This window comes from Oncorhynchus masou, chromosome 13, assembly GCF_036934945.1.
Source record: "Oncorhynchus masou masou isolate Uvic2021 chromosome 13, UVic_Omas_1.1, whole genome shotgun sequence".
In the NCBI taxonomy this organism is placed as follows: domain Eukaryota; kingdom Metazoa; phylum Chordata; class Actinopteri; order Salmoniformes; family Salmonidae; genus Oncorhynchus; species Oncorhynchus masou.
The window spans coordinates 78,850,325-78,876,917 of NC_088224.1; the positions used below are offsets into that span (position 1 = coordinate 78,850,325).

Here is a 26,593-nt window from a genome sequence, read left to right on the forward strand (position 1 = left end):
TTTGTATTTTTATTTTACCTTTATTTTACTAGGCATGTCAGTTAAGAACAAATTCTTATTTTCAATGACGGCCTAGGAACAGTGGGTTAACTGCCTGTTCAGGGGCAGAACGACAGATTTGTACCTTGTCAGCTCGGGGATTTGAACTTACAACCTTCCGGTTACTAGTCCAACGCTCTAACCACTAGGCTACCCTGCATGCAATAAATGTATATAAACATTTCGATTTTGTATGTACATGATTAAACAGCTTACAGTCAGTTCCAATGTTGAGATACTGTATGATTAAGGTTATGGTCAAATTACAATGTTGAAATGCAGAAGTGAATATCTGCACTGCGTCGACAGAAGTCAAGCTTGGTGCATCCCAATTATGTGCACATTTTGATGCCATTCATTGGCAATGGACACTTGGCTTGCAAGTGGTTCAAGATGAGTTGCATAGTTCAAGGACTAAGTTATTCTTTGTTTACTGTAATTGTCCAGTTGATTAAAGATTGGGGTCCTGGACAGGCGCCTTTGGGGAGAATGTCACTGCTCCATTGGTTTATTGTTGTGGGTGTGAGTTGTATGGGACGGTTAGATGGAGCTATGCTGTGATGTGACAGAGCTCTCCAGTGGTTAGGTGTGGTGATGCATGACGGTCAGACGGATCTCAAGCGGACGTCTGCTCGTAGGCCTGCAGGGCCAGCTCTACGTATCCTGTCCTCTGGGACTCCCGCTTAGCGTAGATCTGGTGGGGAACAGACACAAGAGGTTACACAAAGGGTTTACTGTGTATCAAGGCTACCAATATGGTGACTAGTGCAACCTAGAAATCAGGTTCTGAGATACACTAGTGTCAGCTGATTAGGCTTCACCTTGAGCAGGTCCAGTCCAGAGGCCTGTTGACTGGAGGCCTCCTGGGCTGTCTCACTGTGTGGATAGTCCTTGTTGAACAGACCCACCAGAATCACTGCATCCTGCCATCTAGAACAATACAACCAGTGTTACTCTGGGCTAACAATGTCACAGTTATGGTGTTATTAAATCGTTACTTGTCCCAATGCCTACAAAACACTTAGAACATATGGGGTGTCATGTAGAAGAAAAACAAGCCTCTAACACAGTGTTCCCAACAAAGGGTACTTGTGGTCTATGCACAGGGGGTACCTGGAGACCATAGGCTTACTGGTAAAATTCACAAGGGGGTACTTTGGGGGTCTGCAGGCAGAGCTATATTCAGTGGGTGCTACAGTAACCAAAAAAGTTTGGGAGCCACTGGTCTAACACACACAGACTCACAGGTCTTTCTGCAGCATGTCTATGATGAGTCCATCCACCCTCCTGTGTCTGGTGGAGTGCAGCAGAACATACCTCCCATCTTCTCTACATCCTCAAGGTGGCTGCATGCACCTGGACAGCAGAGCACAGCCAATAGGGAGAGGGTTTTACGAACTGCTAATGGGTAATAATAACTGAAGCATACATCTGGACAGCCTGTTGAGGAGTGTAGAGGCAGTGGTCTTTTACCTTGATGTATTCTGAGGAGTCAGGTTCAAACTGGACCTGGCACAGATCCAACACATCCTCATGACGATCCTGGTGGGGTTCCACCTTCAGGTTCTCCTCGAAGACGGGGTGCTGTTAGCCTGCGGCCCTCTTTAGGGAAGTAAACCTGCAGGATCCTGTCTCTTCCCACGATGCCTTCTTCAGTGTCCCGGTGGGTTCCCGGATCACTATGAACCGCTCCTGGAAACACCAGGAGGTGACCATGGAAGAGAGAACAAAACAAAAGAGCACTAATTGTTTGAGGCATTGTAAATGAGAAATATTGGTTATGTTGATGGACACAAACCATTACACTCTTTGCCTGTGGTGTACTGTATGTTGAATGTAACGTTGGTGGACACAAACAAACACACTCTTCCTCTCTCTCCTACCCTGTGTGGTATGTTGAAGGTGATGTCAGTGAAGACGTATTTGGCTGTGTCCATGCCCTCCAGGATCTTGTCCTCAGACAGGACGTCGTTGATGGGCTTCCTCTCCGGCAGCACTGGAGGCATCTTCAGCAGCCTCTGGGCCTGCTCCCTGGGTCGCCTACAACACAAAGAGGAACACATTAACAAGACTGACACCAGCTGTATAGGGATGTAATCTGCCAAATTAAATGTTCAGAATGTTGCAGCAGATGTTGTAGAGCCATTCCCTACTCCGCATGATAGACAAACTATCTGCCCTACCATGTGTATGTGTCCATACCTCCTTCAACTGTGCATCTGTTATAAGTTTGTAAAATTAATGACTTCAGAGCTAGATGAAGCTAGCTCTGGTCTCAGATCTGCAGGTACGACCTGCATCGGAGCTCGTCACACTGCGCAGATTGAGACAGGAAGTGATCTCACTGATGCCGCGAAACAGGAAGAATGGCGCCAAGTACAAACCAAGGATGGTATGTACAAGCCTTCTGAATACAAGCTTTCTAGATACTTTTCAATCGTCAACTACTGGAATAATTGCTAAATGCTTGTTATATGTTCTCCAGAGAATCTTAAAGTGGACTCAGTACTTAAAGAATAGAAGGGATGGAGTAGCTGCAGTGACAGGTCTTTCGAGCCTTGCTCCAATGATCATGCCTGAGGTAATTCTGGCCCAGTGGGATTATGATTTTGGGGAAAAGTATATCCCAGCATTTTTTTGGGAGTTACAAAAGTAGCTATATTGAAGCCAGCCACTAAACAAAGAACACATTGAAAGTGGCAGAGTGCAACTAATAGGCTGACCACACTGCTCGCGTTGTGTGCGCGAGTGTTACAAAATAAATTTAGGAATCTATGTTATTCAATTATTGTGCGCGCCAACGAGCATCTGCGTTGCCAAGGGCTAAAATAGAACTCCTTTCTATTTCTGACGCAGATCTCACTGCAAGTCCTACCTCTCCCATCTCCTCATTGGTTTATAGAAGCAGGTACCCACGTGCCATCTCCTCATTGGTTATACCCACGTGGGTGATTGAAAGACGAACTGTGTTGCTGGTTGTTGCAGTAATACTATGAAAGTGTAGATGCCAATCACCATTTAAGGTCAAAGATGTAAGGTCAAAGATGACTAGAAACGATTCGGTTGACCGTTTTATGTGTGGATTAATTGTCGGAGTAGAGGACCTTGTGCATTTCAGGTAAAATAACAACTCAATGTTTATATCCCAGGACAAATCAGCTAGCAAGTGCAAGGTAACTAGCTAAATTGCCATAAATGTTTAATGCTTTTCGACCTATTCCCAAATTAATGTAATTGGTTCAGAGTTTGTTTTGATATTTTAACCTGCATGTCAAAATAAATGTATGCACGGTGGCGCACGTGCGCAGCCAGTTTGGGTTCCGTGTCATTGTCGTCGCGATGGACCCGAGCTAGCTAGTAACTTAAAGGAAAGATTCACCCATCTTCAATGTTAATGGTGTTTTTGTGCAGCAGAGCGATTTTCTATCGATTCCCATCGTCATTTCATGTTTTCATGTGCGGGGCGCAACTTTCACTGGGGATGGTGAGCCTCCCAAACTTTAAGATAGTGAGGTAGCTAGCTAAAAATACAATCTTGAGCAATTATTTTTGCCTCAATCACACTAGACCTGAATCAAACAACGAAACCAGCGGCCAAACGATTGAAGACCGATATTCTGACGTTTTTTCAGCGCAATGTGAGTTTTTATTTTAATCAGTATAGCAATGTACTTGATCTGGTCAGTTTCCCAAACTAATTCCCTACTTTTCACTCTGACACAGTATAAACAGCTCTACAGGCTTCACTGCCATGGTGCACAAACAGAACACAACATTATGCTCATCATGTCTTAGCAGGATAAGATGGTGACAGGTGTCCCAGCAGGGTCAGCCAGCCAGGGAAGACCAGTCTACGGAGCTTAGGTATATAATATAACAATCAGTGAATTGGTACAAAGTTCAATCTTGAGTTGATGGGTAAGCTGCAGTCTGGGATCTAGGAATAATGATCAGTTCAATTATTGAACCATTAATTAGTGGGGGAAAAAAGTATTTAGTCAGCCACCAATTGTGCAAGTTCTCCCACTTAAAACGATGAGGCCTGTGATTTTCATCATAGGTACACTTCAACTATGACAGACAAAATGAGAAAGAAAAAAAATCCAGAAAATCACATTGTAGGACTTTTAATGACTATTTGCCAATTATGGTGGAAAATAAGTATTTGGTCACCCTACAAACAAGCAAGATTTCTGGCTCTCACACCTGTAACATCTTCTTTAAGAGGCTCCTCTTTCCTCCACTCGTTACCTGTATTAATGGCACCGGTTTGAACTTGTTATCAGTATAAAATACACCTGTCCACAACCTCAAACAGTCACACTCCAAACTCCACTATGGCCAAGACCAAAGAGCTGTCAAAGGACACCAGAAACAAAATTGTAGACCTGCACCAGACTGGGAAGACTGAATCTGCAATAGGTAAGCAGCTTGGTTTGAAGAAATCAACTGTGGGAGCAATTATTAGGAAATGGAAGACATACAAGACCACTGATAATCTCCCTCGATCTTGTGCTCCACGCAAGATCTCACCCCGTGGGGTCAAAATGATCACAAGAACGGTGAGCAAAAATCCCAGAACCACAAGAGGGGACCTAGTGAATGACCTGCAAAGAGCTGGGACCAAAGTAACAAAGCCTACCATCAGTAACACACTACGCCGCCAGGGACTCAAATCACGCAGTGCCAGACGTGTCCCCCTGCTTAAGCCAGTACATGTCCAGGCCCGTCTGAAGTTTGCTCGAGAGCATTTGGATGATCCAGAAAAAGATTGTCATATGGTCAGATGAAACCAAAATAGAACTTTTTGGTAAAAACTCAACTCGTCGTGTTTGGAGGACAAAGAACGCTGAGTTGCATCCAAAGAACACCATACCTACTGTGAAGCATGGGAGTGGAAACATCATGCTTTGGGGCTGTTTTTCCGCAAAGGGACCAGGACGACTGATCCGTGTAAAGGAAAGAATGAATGGGGCCATGTATCGTGAGATTTTGAGTGAAAACCTCCTTCCATCAGCAAGGGCATTGAAGATGAAACGTGGCTGGGTCTTTCAGCATGACAATGATCCCAAACACACCGGGCAACGAAGGAGTGGCTTCGTAAAAAGCATTTCAAGATCCTGGAGTGGCCTAGCCAGTCTCCAGATCTCAACCCCATAGAAAATCTTTGGCGGGAGTTGAAAGTCCATGTTGCCCAGCAACAGCCCCAAAACATCACTGCTCTTGAGACCTGCATGGAGGAATGGGCCAAAATACCAGCAACAGTGTGTGAAAACCTTGAAGACTTACAGAAAACATTTGACCTCTGTCATTGCCAACAAAGGGTATATAACAAAGTATTGAGATAAACTTTTGTTATTGACCAAATACTTATTTTCCACCATAATTTGCAAATAAATGTATTAAAAATCCTACAATGTGATTTTCTGGATTTTTTCTCTTCTCATTTTGTCTGCCATAGTTGAAGTGTACCTATGATGGAAATTACAGACCTCTCATCTTTTTAAGTGGGAGAACTTGCACAATTGGTGGCTGACTAAATACTTTTTTGCCCCACTACTTTGTTTGAAAAAAAAATATAGAATAATTAATATACCCTACCATCTAACACTATACTAAAAAAAAAAAAAAAAAAAAAAAAAAATCAATAAACACCATCATACTCCCCTATGTAAATCTATTTAGTCCTACCTCATGCCAACAGCTTGAAAGGATGGGACAACACCACTTAACAAACCCTGTAACTGACTTCAAGTTACTCACAGCCAATACCTCTTCAGCTGCCACCACAACACCCATTTTCTGCGACTTACATTCCATCCCTGCAGTACAGTTGATAACTAGGGATGCACAATATCGGTAAGAGGCCGATATTAGCTAAAAATGCCAATATCGGCCCATACCCATATAGCCTCGGTAGATGACGTATTGACGCCTCAAAGATATAGTGCTACACGTGCAACACAGCATTCCTAACCTAGCCCACAATGTCTGCTGTGTGGATCGAGCAATCAACAAGTCCAGCAGTCATTTGAAAGAGTAAGAACATTTCAGCGAGACAAATCCATTAACTTCTTATGGCTGCAGAGGCAGTATTGAGTAGATTGGATGAAAAGGTGCACATTGTAAATGGCCAGCTCCTCAGTCTCAGTTGCTAACATATGCATATTATTATTAGTATTGGATAGAAAACACTTAAAGTTTCCAAAACTGTCAAAATATTGTCTGAGTATAACAGAACTGATATTGCAGGCGAAACCCTGAGGAATATCAAACCAGGAAGTGGCTCGAAAACGCATCAATCCTAACATCACATCTGCAATAGTTTGACGCTCCAAACCACTTTCTCCTGTTATTGCCTTTGTTCAGTTACACTGCACTTAGGATACATCAAAACTCAAAAGAACAGACGACTCATTTCGCCAGCCTGTGCATCGCACCAAACAAAGAGAATCAAACCAGGGAATCTTCCCCTTCAGTTGGTCAACTTTTACCACTACCCCAGTAATCCCTCCTTTCAATAATTGGTGTTCACCCACCCTTAAACAACAAATGGATCAGCCAAAAGCCAACGGCCCACTTTTTCCAAAAAACTAGACTCATCTTTAACCTCGGTGCATGTCTCGGGCTCATCTTTATCCTGGGTGCATGTCTCGGGCTCATCTTTAACCTCGGTGCATGTCTCAGGCTCATCTTTATCCTGGGTGCATGTCTCGGGCTCATCTTTATCCTGGGTGCATGTCTCGGGCTCATCTTTAACCTCGGTGCATGTCTCGGGCTCATCTTTATCCTGGGTGCATGTCTCGGGCTCATCTTTAACCTCGGTGCATGTCTCGGGCTCATCGTTATCCTGGGTGCATGTCTCGGGCTCCGAGAACGTCACCACACCTACCACCGCCGATACTTCGCCCTCATTCACTTCCATTTCTCCTCCTTTTTTAACCGACTCACGCGCACCCTCTCCCTCCCTCTTAGAGCTCCTCTGCCTCTCTTTTTCCCTCCATTCCTACTTTGTATTCTAAGTACACTTCTCCTTATGATAATACTGCACTTCTCCTGACATACATCTTGTTCATGCCTTCTCAAGGGATGACATTTAACAGTCTGTCACAATCTCCGTACAATCAGCACGAACCCCTCAGGATGTAGCACTCAACAGTGCATCCCACTTATAAAGCAGCTGCTTCATCTCCATTTTCTCTATCAATAGCTACCGCAACGCTTTTCCATATCAAACAAGCGCACTCTTCCCATTTAAAATTTTTGACCAATCGATTGGTTGAAAAAAAAGAAAAAAAAACTATTCTTGGTCAACCAATAATTTGTTTGTATGTGTGACAGGGACAGCCTGAGTAGAAATGCAGGAAATTAACTTTAGATGCCTAAAACAATTCTGAGGGAGGACCCCCAGACCCAACGCCAAAACTAAAGTAGCCCCCCTCTTCATGTGCATCTGCGCTATTGCCGTTCAAGCAGGGAGAAATTTGGCCATTATGACGTACCATTGTATTAAAGCCATTCACTACACTGGAAATTAATAGGAATATGACTTTTAGATCGCAAAAACGTCTATCATATGTCAGATTTCAATAATGGCCGATGTCATAACACAGGACGTTGTCTTCTCTCAAATGAGCCATTTTTCATATTTTTTCAATAATGCCTACCTTGAGAAATGTGTAATTTAACAGGAGGGACCACCACAACTCTCATACTTGTCTGCCTCTTCAGTCCAGGGTGCATTGCATAGTGCCGTTGCGAATGTCAGACTCCACTCTGCAAGGCACATCGATCTGCAGGTTGAACATGGCGAGATTGTAGACTCCTAAATTGATAGTTAGCTATAAAATCTCCTAAACCAACTGCACTAACTACTTCACATGCTGATATTGACTTTGGTATTGTGTTTAATTTTATCTAGCTACCTAGCCAGTCCATGGAGAGAGCATTGCATTGTCGGTTTTGTAGTAAACTTCAGATGCAACAAATGTCCACGTTGCTACCAGCCTTAATTGATAAAATGAAACATTTACTTACATAAAATATTGTTTTCACATAGTTATTTAACACTAACTTAAAGAAATTAGATATTTTAGGTGGACTTTTCCTTTAAATTAGATCCATGGTAGCCAGAAAATATGCATGTGACGCGTTAAATCTGACTGCTGTCACGTTCAAAACAAATGGGAACTCAGACCTCGGGAAATATCCAACTTCAGAGAGTTCAAGACAACTGGGAAAAATCTTTTAAATCTTCATCCAAGTCGGTAAATGTCGACAACTCTGGGAATTTTCAAGAACTCCGACTTGCCGAGTTGAATATCACTGATGTTTTTTCCCAAGTTCCCAGTTGTCTTGAAACCACCAGTAGTTTATGCTTTACAAAAAGCTAATGGTGCCTTCAAGACTGAGAACTGGGGAAAAACAAGGTCAAATCACGATGTCAGTGATCTCTCTTCAGGTCGGAGCTCTAGAAAGAGGCCGGAGTTTCCGACTTAGAAATCCTAGTTGGATGACTGTTCGATTTTTCCAGTCGGAGCTCGTTTTTTCCGAGTTCCAAGTTGTCTTGAACGCATTTCTGAGTTCCCAGTTTTGAACGCGTCATAAATTTGCGTTGTTGTCAACATGCGTTTAAATCGCTTCGAGGAGAACAACTAGCTACTAGTACCATTAAAATACTAAAAAGTTAACGCTAGCGTAGGCAGTTAACGTAAGACAACAATAGCTGCACATGCTACAAGGTCAGAGGTAAAACTCCAATTTGACGACAAAATAAACGACTTACTGCTGTCAGACGGTGCACTGCACAGCATCCTTCTGCTACATCTGACAAGTACTCGTGTATTTTGATCGACATTTCTGACCCTAGAATACCTTCTAAATAAGCAACGTATTGCAAAAAGCGCCACCATGTTTGTAGTTACCTCATCGCGCACACTGACGTAACCTTTACATACGACGTAGAAATGGGAGAATCATGGGAGATGGTGTCTTTCGATTGTGTGAGTGTTTTATAAAGGATGTTCGCAAGATGGCGCTAATTGATCATTTGTTCTGTTTCCACTTCGTTCATGGTTACAGTGGTGATGCTGATGAAACTGTGAGATGAAGTCCTAGGTTGGAATTAGGAATTTAGTATTGTCCTCAAATTGTAAGTACCATACACATGTATTATGTTTGTCTTACCAATACAGACAGTCTTTTCTCATTACGAAAATAAATAAATACATTCAATTTAGATGCCGTGGGTGTCAACATGTTGGAGTGCCATGCTCTTTGGGCACCCATGCTAAAAAAAACAGCAATTATCTTTCCTTCTCTCTGCATGGTAGAATTGTGTCTGATAAGAATTCAGCTATTCCTGTATTCAGCAATTTAGTTGTTTTTCTGCGCTGCTATGTGATGTCTGCCTATCCTTGAGGAAAAGCTTTGAGTCAGAGTACTAGACATTCCTACACCTTCGTTACAATGTGTTCCTGTATTGTCTGATAGATAGCTATGAAATCTGTCTGGATGATAGGGAACACACACACTTTCTCATGCAGACATACAAAACACTTTCTCATGCAGACATACAAAACAAAATGTAGACATCTACAAAAACAGAGACACGTAACGTTGCACTTTAGCACAGATTTACTGTCAAACACCTTATGATTTGGTCTGTAAAAATCTTCTCCAATAATTTTTGAAACATTCTTAATAATAAAGGGTTGTGGGATAGATTCTAGGACAATATGTTTGTATGAAAACTTTAAGGAAGTCACAAACATTTTGTTAGATAATTATTCATTCTGACCCATAAGTCAGCAACTGATTGGAAAGTTCTATAATGGTAGGCAATTGAATTTTCATTGTGCACTATAGTGTATTCCACAATAAAAGGAGAGCGAAACCAAGGAGACTGTTTTTGGCTGTTGAATATCTATTCATTGAGAAAGAATAGGCTGGCTTTGGCAGACATTCTCTGGTCGTCCCAGGTAACATGTAGGAGTGAAGCCTTGATCACTGCTTAGATCTTCTAGAGAGGGATTATGAAAGACCAGGTGGCTATCGCTCACAGTGAGCCCACGGCACACACACACACACACACACACACACACACACACACACACACACACACACACACACACACACACACACACACACACACACACACACACACACACACACACACACACACACACACACAAGCCACCAGCATATTATACAGTCACGTAACCAGAGATACCTATCTGTACGTCATCATGAAAAACAGCATGTGTCACACATAAATCCTTCCCCCAGGGAAGGGCTAGACAAGAGATGAGGGATGTAAGATAGAGCAGGGTAAGGTGTGTATTTGTCAGTAACAATGTGATGTGTAGCACAGCAGAGTAAAGCAGGGAAGACAGTGGGGTAGCTGTAGCTAGCTGTAGCTAGCTGTATGTAACAATGTGAGGATTGAGCTGTAAGGGGCCAACAGCTCCAGATGTACGCAGCTGTCGCACTGCTGACAGCCCTAATCCTGCTACCCACAACTGAGTGCTCTGAGAGGGATTTCTGATTGTCCTCTGTGTTGTCTTTATTTTTCTGTAAGATAGAGGGAGAGTAGGGAGGAGAAATCTATCTTTCTACATATCTGTTGACCCTCCTCCTCCTTTATCTCTGGGACAGAGATTGTTTAATACAAACAGGAAGCTTGGTGACAACCATGATGAGTCAGGATCAAGCTCAACACACACACATATACAGTGCATTCGAAAAGTAATCAGACCCCTTGACTTTTTCTTAATTTTGTTACGTTACGTTTCGTAATGTCTATGTCTATGTTCTATATTTACGTCTTGGTTAGGGTCAATTGCATTTAGATTTAGATAATCCAGTAGGAGGTTCATAAACATTTCTATTCAAGAACTGGAAAGTGCAATTAGGGTGTTTTTTCAACTCTTGAATTCCAATTCACTACCTAAATTGACATGGGATTGACCCCAAACCTGAAATACCTAGATACACATGTAGGCCTACATATTTTCTCACACCCACGCATTCAATATTGGACTGGTTGAGTGTAAGGGTGTGTGTCAGCGTGACTGGGCGCAGCAGGAAGCACAGAGAAGTGAAACCTGAGTGGAGGGGCTCTCTGATAGAGGGGCTGCTATGGCGGGCGGTGAGGGGGGCACTCAGGGAGCGAGTCAGTCTATGTTTATTTGTCTTTCTGCACGGTGGACAGAGGAGAACGGGTTCAGGGGAGGGTGGACAGAGGAGAACGGGTTCAGAGGAGGCTGGACAGAGGAGAACGGGTTCAGAGGAGAGTGGACAGAGGAGAACGGGTTCAGAGGAGAGTGGACAGAGGAGAATGGGTTCAGAGGAGGCTGGACAGAGGAGGCTTTACAGAGGAGAACGAGTTCAGAGGAGGCTGGACAGAGGAGAATGGGTTCAGAGGAGAGTGGACAGAGGAGAATGGGTTCAGAGGAGGCTGGACATAGGAGGCTTTACAGAGGAGAATGGGTTCAGAGGAGGCTGGACAGAGGAGAATGGGTTCAGAGGAGGCTGGACAGAGGAGAATGGGTTCAGAGGAGGCTGGACATAGGAGGCTTTACAGAGGAGAACGGGTTCAGAGGAGGCTGGACAGAGGAAAACGAGTTCAGAGGAGGCTGGACAGAGGAGAATGGGTTCAGAGGAGGCTGGACATAGGAGAATGGGTTCAGAGGAGGCTGGACATAGGAGGCTTTACAGAGGAGAACGGGTTCAGAGGAGGCTGGACAGAGGAGAACGGGTTCAGAGGAGGCTGGACAGAGGAAAACGGGTTCAGAGGAGGCTGGACAGAGGAGAATGGATTCAGAGGAGGCTTTACAGAGGAGAACGGATTCAGAGGAGGCTTTACAGAGGAGAACGGGTTCAGATGAGGCTGGACAGAGGAGAACGGATTCAGAGGAGGCTGGACAGAGGAGAACGGATTCAGAGGAGGCTTTACAGAGGAGAACGGATTCAGAGGAGGCTGGACAGAGGAGAACGGATTCAGAGGAGGCTTTACAGAGGAGAACGGATTCAGAGGAGGCTTTACAGAGGAGAACGGATTCAGAGGAGGCTTTACAGAGGAGAACGGGTTCAGAGGAGGCTTTACAGAGGAGAACGGGTTCAGAGGAGGCTTTAAAGAGGAGAACGGGTTCAGAGGAGGCTTTAAAGAGGAGAACGGGTTCAGAGGAGGCAGGACAGAGGAGAACGGGCTCAGTGGAGGGTGGACAGAGGAGAACGGATTCAGAGGAGGCTTTACAGAGGAGAACGGGCTCAGTGGAGGGTGGACAGAGGAGAACGGATTCAGAGGAGGCTTTACAGAGGAGAACGGATTCAGAGGAGGCTTTACAGAGGAGAACGGGTTCAGATGAGGCTTTAAAGAGGAGAACGGGTTCAGAGGCTTTACAGAGGAGAACGGATTCAGAAGAGGCTTTACAGAGGAGAACGGATTCAGAGGAGGCTTTACAGAGGAGAACGGATTCAGAGGAGAACGGGTTCAGAGGTGAAACCGAAAGGTTTGTGACTATGAAGGAGGACGGTCCTTTTTGAAAAACTATATGACCAAAATGTGACAAAATAAATACTACCAATGCTGTATAGTTAAACTAATGTTTAATTCAAAGGGAATTGTAAGGTCAATGACTTTTAGTAGAAAGGCATTTATTGACCCTGACATAGAGAAGTAGAAAAGCATTTATTGACCCTGACATAGAAAAGTAGAAAAGCATTTATTGACCCTGACATAGAAAGAAGAATACTCTGAAAGGATACATTTTCCCAAATTCCACCAGTTAAAAATGTTCTCAAATGCTTCGTAAATAAGTGTTATAAACCCCCTAAGGTCCATGTCCGTGCCCCTATGTCGCACTTCTGCATCTGCGGAAAATGGTCTTCTCACAAAATAGTCTGTAGTGTCCAATTGGTTTAGCCGACAAAATTATAAAAGATGAGACTCTCACGAACACTACAGTGTTTTTCGTTTTGCTCTCCAACCCCAACAATGTGTCTTGTGACTCGTCTGAAGTCGGTACAGCCAATCGGTCAACTTCTATCTGTAGTGTCTGAACCGTTTGGGCTACACACCTCTGTGGAAAGGTGAGACTATAATGAACACGTACTGTACATGTCAGTTGATTTGCTCTAGGATGCCTACAGGCCTCAAAAGACATGTCTGAAGGTACCCGGAACCAGTTTAAATCTATGGAAGTATATATGGAGACTGTTTAGTGCCAAAAATGAAGGGTTAGATACATGTCAAATGTTTGTGTGTGTGTGTGTATGTCAGCTGAGAAACAGGGGCATCTCTGTGGCTTCAGTCTCAAGGACAGCAGCTCCTCCTCTCCTCCTCGTCTTTGAACGAAGAGGAGTGAAAATGGGAGAGAAGGAGATAGGAGGACAGAGAAGACAGATAGGAGTGAGGGAGAGATTGAGGAGAGGGAGGAAGAGAGAAGGGCACAGTGACATATGGATTGGTTGCTCCACAACTACAACCTGCATATTTTTATGATTATTACTGAGTGAAGCTAGTGGCTCCCACCATCATGGAATCAGAGAGAGAGAGAGAATTCCTAGAGCGAGAGTTCACCTGCACCCTCTGACCTCCCTTGACCTGCCTACATCTGTTCATGCTCACTGGTTTCTAGTCAAGCCCAGACTAGCCCCATGCCATGCACTAAGCTATATGCCTCCCAACTTTTCTTATGGTTTTCACCCCAACTTCACCCCTTACTGTCTCCCTTCTCACACACACACACACACACACACACACACACACACACACACACACACACACACACACACACACACGCACATGTACACACACATGTACACACTCATCATCACACCAATCACACAGACTACCCCCCAACCTCCCCCTCCAAATGAAACTGGAACCAACTAGCCACCACACCCTGCTGCACCTCCACTGTTCGGAAGGCCTTTAGACTGCATTTGTTTCCAACTAAAGCCTGTCTTGGTTTACATGCAATGCGAGAAGGCCTGCGAGAAGGGGGGGGGGGGCGCGTGGCACTGATAAAGAACCCAATAACCAGACTCTGAGGAGGTCAGAGGTCAAGCTGGGAAAACTGGGTGGTGTGTGTGTGGGGGGGGGGGGGCTTCTCAGTAGGGATTGAGTAAAAATAGGTATGAAAGGTGCTTCTGAGTAGGGGGCTGGACTGGGCCAGGGCCTCATTGCGTGCCACATCAACCTCGACTTTTGAGGGACTGGAAGAAAGCGAACAAAAGATGGGAGGGAACACACTCTGGTCAGTGACAGTAATCAGAGCCAGTGTCCCACAGGAACAGGAAGTCCCACGGGATTCAGCTACTGACCTGCCCCAGCACTCAGAAGCCTCCACTACACCCTGTCCCCCACACACACACAACCTGTTCCCCTATTTCACCACACACACAACCTGTTCCCCTACTTCACCACACACACAACCTGTTCCCCTACTCCCCTATTCCCCCACACACACAACCTGTTCCCCTATTCCCCCACACACACAACCTGTTCCCCTACTTCACCACACACACAACCTGTTCCCCTACTTCACCACACACACAACCTGTTCCCCTACTCCCCTATTCCCCCACACACACAACCTGTTCCCCTACTTCACCACACACACAACCTGTTCTCCTACTCCCCTACTTCACCACACACACAACCTGTTCCCCTACTTCACCACACACACAACCTGTTCCCCTACTCCCCTATTCCCCCACACACACAACCTGTTCCCCTACTCCCCTATTCCTCCCCACACACAACCTGTTCCCCTACTCCCCTATTCCCCCACACACACAACCTGTTCCTCTACTCCCCTATTCTCCCACACACACTAACTGTTCCCCTACTCCCCTATTCCTCCCCCAAACACACACAACCTGTTCCCCTACTCCCCTATTCCTCCCCCCAACACACATACTCCAGCTCCAAATTAGACTGTTGATTGAGCCAACCACTAATTTTAGCCAGAGACGCCCCCAGCTCCGAATCAGAATTGTGGGAAGAAGAGGTAATCAATCGCTGTCAGCCCTGTCACGACAGAAAAAGGAGCAATGCGGAGCGGAGGGGAACGCTGGGGAATGTTTTGGATGTGGGGGTAACAAGCAAAATCCTGACATCTGTTGTTGTAATTATAGTCGGTTGGAGAGATTTCAGATTTGCGTGCGAGCGTGTACGTAAGAAACAGAGAAAGAGAGATGTACTGTGTATTCCCCAATCTGAGGACTCTCTGATGATGAAGAGCAGAGGAGAGTTACACACTGTCTACTGACACACGTATATCACCATACAAACAGTGTCTACTGACAACACACTGATAACACCATACAAACGCTGTCTACTAACACACTGATAACACCATACAAACACTGTCTACTAACAACATACTGATAACACCATACAAACACTGTCTACTGACACCACACTGATAACACCATACAAACACTGTCTACTGACAACATACTGATAACACCATACAAACACTGTACGAACAACACACTTTCAACATCATACAAACACTGTGTCCTGACACACTGATAACACCATACAAACACAGTCTACTGACAACACACTGATAACACCATACAAACACAGTCTACTGACAACACACTGATAACACCATACAAACACTGTCTACTGACAACACACTGATAACACCATACAAACACTGTCTACTAACACACTGATAACACCATACAAACACTGTCTACTGACAACATACTGATAACACCATACAAACACTGTCTACTAACACACTGATAACACCATACAAACACTGTCTACTGACAACACACTGATAACACCATACAAACACTGTCTACTGACAACACACTGATAACACCATACAAACACTGTCTACTGACAACACACTGATAACACCATACAAACACTGTCTACTGACAACACACTGATAACACCATACAAACACTGTCTACTGACAACACACTGATAACACCATACAAACACTGTCTACTGACAACACACTGATAACACCATACAAACACTGTCTACTGACAACACACTGATAACACCATACAAACACTGTCTACTGACAACACACTGATAACACCATACAAACACTGTCTACTGACAACACACTGATAACACCATACAAACACTGTCTACTAACACACTGATAACACCATACAAACACTGTCTACTGACAACATACTGATAACACCATACAAACACTGTCTACTAACACACTGATAACACCATACAAACACTGTGCTAACAACACACTGATAACACCATACAAACACTGTCTACTGACAACACACTGATAACACCATACAAACACTGTCTACTAACAACATACTGATAACACCATACAACCACTGTCTTCTGTCAACACAATGATAACACCATACAAACACTGTCTACTAACACACTCATAACACCAAACAAACACTGTGTAGTAACTCACTGATAACACCTAATAACACCACACAAACACTGTCTACTGACAACACACTGATAACACCATACAAACACTGTCTACTGACAACATACTGATAACACCATACAAACACTGTCTACTGACAACACACTGATAACACCATACAAACACTGTCTACTGACAACACACTGATAACACCATACAAACACTGTCTACTAACAACACACTGATAACACCATACAAACACTGTCTACTAACACCATACTGATAACAACATACAAACACTGTCTACTGACAACATACTGATAACACCATACAAACACTGTCTACTAACACACTGATAACACCATACAAACAATGTCTACTAACAACACACTGATAACACCATACAAACACTGTCTACTAACAACACACTGATAACACCATACAAACACTGTCTACTGACAACATACTGATAACACCATACAAACACTGTCTACTGACAACACACTGATAACACCATACAAACACTGTCTACTGACAACACACTGATAACACCATACAAACACTGTCTACTAACACACTGATAACACCATACAAACACTGTCTACTGACACACTGAAAACACCATACAAACACTGTCTACTGACAACATACTGATAACACCATACAAACACTGTCTACTGACAACACACTGATAACACCATACAAACACTGTCTACTAACACACTGATAACACCATACAAACACTGTCTACTGACAACATACTGATAACACCATACAAACACTGTCTACTAACACACTGATAACACCATACAAACACTGTCTTCTGTCAACACAATGATAAAACAATACTAATACTGTGTACTGACAACACACTGATAACACCATACAAACACTGTGTACTGACACACTGATAACACCATACAAGCACTGTGTACTGACACACTGATAACACCATACAAACACTGTCTACTAACAACATACTGATAACACCATACAAACACAATGCTAACAACACACTGATAACACCATACAAACACTGTCTACTGACAACACACTGATAACACCATACAAACACTGTCTACTAACAACTCACTGATAACACCATACAAACACTGTCTACTAACACACTGATAACACCATACAAACACTGTACGAACAAAACACTTTCAACATCATACAAACACTGTGTCCTGACACACTGATAACACCATACAAACACTGTCTACTGACAACACACTGATAACACCATACAAACACTGTCTACTGACAACACACTGATAACACCATACAAACACTGTCTACTGACAACACACTGATAACACCATACAAACACTGTCTACAAACAACTCACTGATAACACCATACAAACACTGTCTACTAACAACATACTGATAACACCATACAAACACTGTCTACTGACAACACACTGATAACACCATACAAACACTGTCTACTGACAACACACTGATAACACCATACAAACACTGTCTACTAACAACTCACTGATAACACCATACAAACACTGTCTACAAACAACTCACTGATAACACCATACAAACACTGTCTACTAACAACATACTGATAACACCATACAAACACTGTCTACTGACAACACACTGATAACACCATACAAACACTGTCTACTGACAACACACTGATAACACCATACAAACACTGTCTACTGACAACACACTGATAACACCATACAAACACTGTCTACTGACAACACACTGATAACACCATACAAACACTGTCTACTGACAACACACTGATAACACCATACAAACACTGTGCTAACAACATACAGATAACACCATACATACACTGTCTACTGACACACTGAAAACACCATACAAACACTGTCTACTGACAACACACTGATAAAACCATACAAACACTGTCTACTAACAACATACTGATAACACCATACAAACACTGTCTACTGACAACACACTGATAACACCATACAAACACTGTACTAACAACACACTTTCAACATCATACAAACACTGTGTCCTGACACACTGATAACACCATACAAACACAGTCTACTGACAACACACTGATAACACCATACAAACACTGTCTACTAACAACATACAAACACTGTCTACTGACAACACACTGATAACACCATACAAACACTGTCTACTGACAACACACTGATAACACCATACAAACACTGTCTACTGACAACACACTGATAACACCATACAAACACTGTCTACTGACAACACACTGATAACACCATACAAACACTGTCTACTGACAACATACTGATAACACCATACAAACACTGTCTACTAACACACTGATAACACCATACAAACACTGTCTACTAACAACACACTGATAACACCATACAAACACTGTGCTAACAACATACAGATAACACCATACATACACTGTCTACTGACACACTGAAAACACCATACAAACACTGTCTACTGACAACACACTGATAAAACCATACAAACACTGTCTACTGACAACACACTGATAACACCATACAAACACTGTCTACTGACAACACACTGATAAAACCATACAAACACTGTCTACTGACACACTGAAAACACCATACAAACACTGTCTACTGACAACATACTGATAACACCATACAAACACTGTACGAACAACACACTTTCAACATCATACAAACACTGTGTCCTGACACACTGATAACACCATACAAACACAGTCTACTGACAACACACTGATAACACCATACAAACACTGTCTACTAACAACATACTGATAACACCATACAAACACTGTCTACTGACAACACACTGATAACACCATACAAACACTGTCTACTGACAACACACTGATAACACCATACAAACACTGTCTACTGACAACACACTGATAACACCATACAAACACTGTCTACTGACAACATACTGATAACACCATACAAACACTGTCTACTGACAACACACTGATAACACCATACAAACACTGTCTACTGACAACACACTGATAACACCATACAAACACTGTCTACTGAAAACATACTGATAACACCATACAAACACTGTCTACTAACAACTCACTGATAACACCATACAAACACTGTCTACTGACAACACACTGATAACACCATACAAACACTGTCTACTGACAACACACTGATAACACCATACAAACACTGTCTACTAACAACTCACTGATAACACCATACAAACACTGTCTACTGACAACACACTGATAACACCATACAAACACTGTCTACTGACAACACACTGATAACACCATACAAACACTGTCTACTGACAACACACTGATAACACCATACAAACACTGTCTACTAACAACATACTGATAACACCATACAAACACTGTGCTAACAACATACAGATAACACCATACATACACTGTCTACTGACACACTGAAAACACCATACAAACACTGTCTACTGACAACACACTGATAAAACCATACAAACACTGTCTACTGACAACACACTGATAACACCATACAAACACTGTCTACTAACAACATACTGATAACACCATACAAACACTGTCTACTGACAACACACTGATAACACCATACAAACACTGTCTACTGACAACACACTGATAACACCATACAAACACTGTCTACTAACACACTGATAACACCATACAAACACTGTCTACTGACAACATACTGATAACACCATACAAACACTGTCTACTAACACACTGATAACACCATACAAACACTGTCTACTAACAACACACTGATAACACCATACAAACACTGTGCTAACAACATACAGATAACACCATACATACACTGTCTACTGACACACTGAAAACACCATACAAACACTGTCTACTGACAACACACTGATAAAACCATAAAAACACTGTCTACTGACAACACACTGATAACACCATACAAACACTGTCTACTAACAACATACTGATTACACCATACAAACACTGTCTACTGACAACACACTGATAACACCATACAAACACTGTCTACTGACAACATACTGATAACACCATACAAACACTGTACGAACAACACACTTTCAACATCATACAAACACTGTGTCCTGACACACTGATAACACCATACAAACACAGTCTACTGACAACACACTGATAACACCATACAAACACTGTCTACTGACAACACACTGATAACACCATACAAACACTGTCTACTAACACACTGATAACACCATACAAACACTGTCTACTGACAACACACTGATAACACCATACAAACACTGTCTACTGACAACACACTGATAACACCATACAAACACTGTCTACTGACAACATACTGATAACACCATACAAACACTGTCTACTGACAACACACTGATAACACCATACAAACACTGTCTACTGAAAACATACTGATAACACCATACAAACACTGTCTACTAACAACTCACTGATAACACCATACAAACACTGTGTACTGACAACATACTGATAACACCATACAAACACTGTCTACTGACAACACACTGATAACACCATACAAACACTGTCTACTGACAACACACTGATAACACCGTACAAACACTGTCTACTGACAACATACTGATAACACCATACAAACACTGTCTACTAACAACACACTGATAACACCATACAAACACTGTGCTAACAACATACAGATAACACCATACATACACTGTCTACTGACACACTGAAAACACCATACAAACACTGTCTACTGACAACACACTGATAACACCATACAAACACTGTCTACTGACAACACACTGATAAAACCATACAAACACTGTCTACTGACAACACACTGATAACACCATACAAACACTGTCTACTAACACACTGATAACACCATACAAACACTGTCTACTAACACACTGATAACACCATACAAACACTGTCTACTGACAACACACTGATAACACCATACAAACACTGTCTATTAACACTGATAACACCAAACAAACACTGTGTAGTAACTCACTGATAACACCTGTCTACTAACAACATACTGATAACACCATACAAACACTGTGCTAACAACACACTGATAACACCATACAAACACTGTCTACTGACAAAACACTGATAACACCATACAAACACTGTCTACTGACAACACACTGATAACACCATACAAACACTGTCTACTGACAACACACTGATTACACCATACAAACACTGTCTACTAACAACATACTGATAACACCATACAAACACTGTCTACTGACAACACACTGATAACACCATACAAACACTGTCTACTGACACACTGAAAACACCATACAAACACAGTACGAAAAACACACTTTCAACATCATACAAACACTGTGCTAACAACACACTGATAACACCATACAAACACAGTCTACTGACAACACACTGATAACACCATACAAACACTGTCTACTAACAACATACTGATAACACCATAGAAACACTGTCTACTAACATTTACATTTAAGTCATTTAGCAGACGCTCTTATCCAGAGCGACTTACAAATTGGTGAATTCACCTTCTGACTAACAACATACTGATAACACCATACAAACACTGTCTACTAACAACATACTGATAACACCATAGAAACACTGTGTACTGACACACTGATAACACCATACAAACACTGTCTACTAACACACTGATAACACCATACAAACACTGTCTTCTGTCAACACAATGATAAAACAATACTAATACTGTGTACTGACAACACACTGATAACACCATACAAACACTGTCTACTGACAACACACTGATAACACCATACAAACACTGTCTACTGACAACACACTGATAACACCATACAAACACTGTCTACTGACACACTGATAACACCATACAAACACTGTCTACTAACAACATACTGATAACACCATACAAACACTGTACTAACAACACACTGATAACACCATACAAACACTGTCTACTGAACACATACTGATAACACCATACAAACACTGTCTACTGACAACACACTGATAACACCATACAAACACTGTCTACTAACACACTGATAACACCATACAAACACTGTCTACTAACACACTGATAACACCATACAAACACTGTCTACTGACAACACACTGATAACACCATACAAACACTGTCTACTGACAACACACTGATTACACCAAACAAACACTGTGTAGTAACTCACTGATAACACCTGTCTACTAACAACATACTGATAACACCATACAAACACTGTGCTAACAACACACTGATAACACCATACAAACACTGTCTACTGACAACACACTGATAACACCATACAAACACTGTCTACTGACAACACACTGATAACACCATACAAACACTGTCTACTGACAACACACTGATTACACCATACAAACACTGTCTACTAACAACATACTGATAACACCATACAAACACTGTCTACTGACAACACACTGATAACACCATACAAACACTGTCTACTAACAACACACTGATAACACCATACAAACACTGTCTACTGACACACTGAAAACACCATACAAACACTGTCTACTAACTCACTGGTAACACCATACAAACACTGTACGAACAACACACTTTCAACATCATACAAACACTGTGTCCTGACACACTGATAACACCATACAAACACAGTCTACTGACAACACACTGATAACACCATACAAACACTGTCTACTAACAACATACTGATAACACCATAGAAACACTGTCTACTAACATTTACATTTAAGTCATTTAGCAGACGCTCTTATCCAGAGCGACTTACAAATTGGTGAATTCACCTTCTGACTAACAACATACTGATAACACCATACAAACACTGTCTACTAACAACATACTGATAACACCATAGAAACACTGTCTACTGACAACACACTGATAACACCATACAAACACTGTGTACTGACACATTGATAACACCATACAAACACTGTCGACTGACACACTGATAACACCATACAAACACTGTCTTCTGACAACACACTGATAACACCATACAAACACTGTCGACTGACACACTGATAACACCATACAAACACTGTCTACTGACACACTGATAACACCATACAAACACTGTGTCCTGACAACACACTGATAACACCATACAAACACTGTCTACTAACACACTGATAACACCATACAAACACTGTCTACTAACACCCTGATAACACCATACAAACACTGTCTACAGACAACACACTGATAACACCATACAAACACTGTCTACTAACAACATACTGATAACACCATACAAACACTGTCTACTAACACACTGATAACACCATACAAACACTGTCTACAGACAACACACTGATAACACCATACAAACACTGTCTTCTAACAACATACTGATAACACCATACAAACACTGTCTTCTGTCAACACAATGATAACACCATACAAACACTGTCTACTAACACACTCATAACACCATACAAACACGGTGTAATAACTCACTGATAACACTTAATAACGCCATACAAACACTGTATAGTAACACTGAAAACACCATACAAACACTGTGTAATAACTCACTGATAACACCTAATAACACCATACAAACACTGTCTAGTAACACTGATAACACCAAACAAACACTGTGTAGTAACTCACTGATAACACCTAATAACACCACACAAACACTGTCTCGTAACACACTGAATACACCATACAAACACCCGGTCTAGTAACACTGAAAACACCATCCAAACACTGTGTAATAACTCACTGATAACACCTAATAACACCACACAAACACTGTCTGGTAACACACTGAATACACCATACAAACACTGTGTAGTAACTCACTGATAACACCATACAAACACTGTCTAGTAACACTGAATACACCATACAAACACTGTGTAGTAATTCACTGATAACACTTAATAACACCATACAAACACTGTCGGGTAACACACTGATAACACCTAATAACACCATACAAAAACAGTCTAGTAACACACTGATTACACCTAATAACACTATACAAACACTGTCACGGACCACTATTGTTTTCACTATATGTTTTACCTCTTGGGGATGTTATTCGAAAACATAATGTTAACTTTCACTGCTATGCGGATGACACACAGCTGTACATTTCAATGAAACATAGTCAATCCCCAAAATTGCCCTTGCTAGAAGCATGTGTTTCAGACCTAAGGAAGTGGATGGCTGCAAACTTTTTACTTTTAAACTCGGACAAAACAGAGATGCTTGTTCTAGGTCCCAAGAAACAAAGAGATCTTCTGTTGAATCTGACAATTAATCTTAATGGTTGTACAGTCGTCTCAAATAAAACTGTGAAGGTCCTCGGCGTTACTCTGGACCCTGATCTCTCTTTTGAAGAACATATCTGTGCCATCACGGTTGACAACTCCATTGTGTCCTCCTCCCAGAGCGCTAAGAACCTTGGCGTGATCCTGGACAACACCCTGTCGTTCTCAACTAACATCAAGGCGGTGGCCCGTTCCTGTAGGTTCATGCTCTACAACATCCGCAGAGTACGACCCTGCCTCACACAGGAAGCGGCGCAGGTCCTAATCCAGGCACTTGTCATCTCCCGTCTGGATTACTGCAACTCGCTGTTGGCTGGACTCCCCGCCTGTGCCATTAAACCCCTACAAATCATCCAGAACACCGCAGCCCGTCTGGTGTTCAACCTTCCCAAGTTCTCTCACGTCACCCCGCTCCTCCGCTCTCTCCACTGGCTTCCAGTTGAAGCTCGCATCCGCTACAAGACCATGGTGCTTGCCTACGGAACTGTGAGGGGAACGGCACCGCAGTACCTCCAGGCTCTGATCAGGCCCTACACCCAAACAAGGGCACTGCGTTCATCCACCTCTGGCCTGCTCGCCTCCCTACCACTGAGGAAGTACAGTTCCCGCTCAGCCCAGTCAAAACTGTTCGCTGCTCTGGCCCCCCAATGGTGGAACAAACTCCCTCACGACGCCAGGACAGCGGAGTCAATCACCACCTTCCGGAGACACCTGAAACCCCACCTCTTCAAGGAATACCTAGGATAGGATAAAGTAATCCTTCTCACCCCCCTTAAATGATTTAGATGCACTATTGTAAAGTGGCTGTTCCACTGGATGTCAGGTGAATTCACCAATTTGTAAGTCGCTCTGGATAAGAGCGTCTGCTAAATGACTTAAATGTAATGTAAATGTATCAAGACCATTTCAAGGACAGCTTTTTTCCATCTACGTAACATTGCAAAAATCAGAAACTTTCTGTCCAAAAATGATGCAGAAAAATTAATCCATGCTTATGTCACTTCTAGGTTAGACTATTGCAATGCTCTACTTTCCGGCTACCCGGATAAAGCACTAAATAAACTTCAGTTAGTGCTAAATACGGCTGCTAGAATCCTGACTAGAACCTAAAAATTTGATCATATTACTCCAGTGCTAGCCTCCCTACACTGGCTTCCTGTCAAAGCAAGGGCTGATTTCAAGGTTTTACTGCTAATCTACAAAGCATTACATAGGCTTGCTCCTACCTATCTCTCTGATTTGGTCCTGCCGTACATACCTACACGTACGCTACGGTCACAAGACGCAGGCCTCCTAATTGTCCCTAGAATTTCTAAGCAAACAGCTGGAGGCAGGGCTTTCTCCTATAGAGCTCCATTTTTAGGGAGCGGTCTGCCGACCCATGTCAGAGACGCAAACTCGGTCTCAACCTTTAAGTCTTTACTGAAGACTCATCTCTTCAGTGGGTCATATGATTGAGTGTAGTCTAGCCCAGGAGTGGGAAGGTGAACGGAAAGGCTCTGGAGCAACGAACCGCCATGCTGTCTCTGCCTGGCCGGTTCCCCTCTTTCCACTGGGATTCTCAGCCTCTAACCCTATTACAGGGGCTGAGTCACTGGCTTACTGGGGCTCTCTCATGCCGTCCCTGGAAGGCGTGCGTCACCTGAGTGGGTTGATTCACTGATGTGGTCATCCTGTCTGGGTTGGCGCCCCCCCTTGGGTTGTGCCATGGCAGAGATCTTTGTGGGCTATACTCAGCCTTGTCTCAGGATGGTAAGTTGGTGGTTGAAGATATCCCTCTAGTGGTGTGGGGGCTGTGCTTTGGCAAAGTGGGTGGGGTTATATCCTTCCTGTTTGGCCCTGTCCGGGGGTGTCCTCGGATGGGGCCACAGTGTCTCCTGACCCCTCCTGTCTCAGCCTCAAGTATTTATGCTGCAGTAGTTTATGTG

General features: G+C 42.7%; 1 pseudogene; it reads right to left on the bottom strand.

Moving 5' to 3' along the window:
- Positions 1 to 10: 10 nt before the first annotated feature.
- LOC135553439 (small ribosomal subunit protein mS22-like) lies at positions 11 to 6,964 on the bottom strand (annotated as a pseudogene).
- Between the last annotated feature and the right edge of the window lie 19,629 nt (positions 6,965 to 26,593).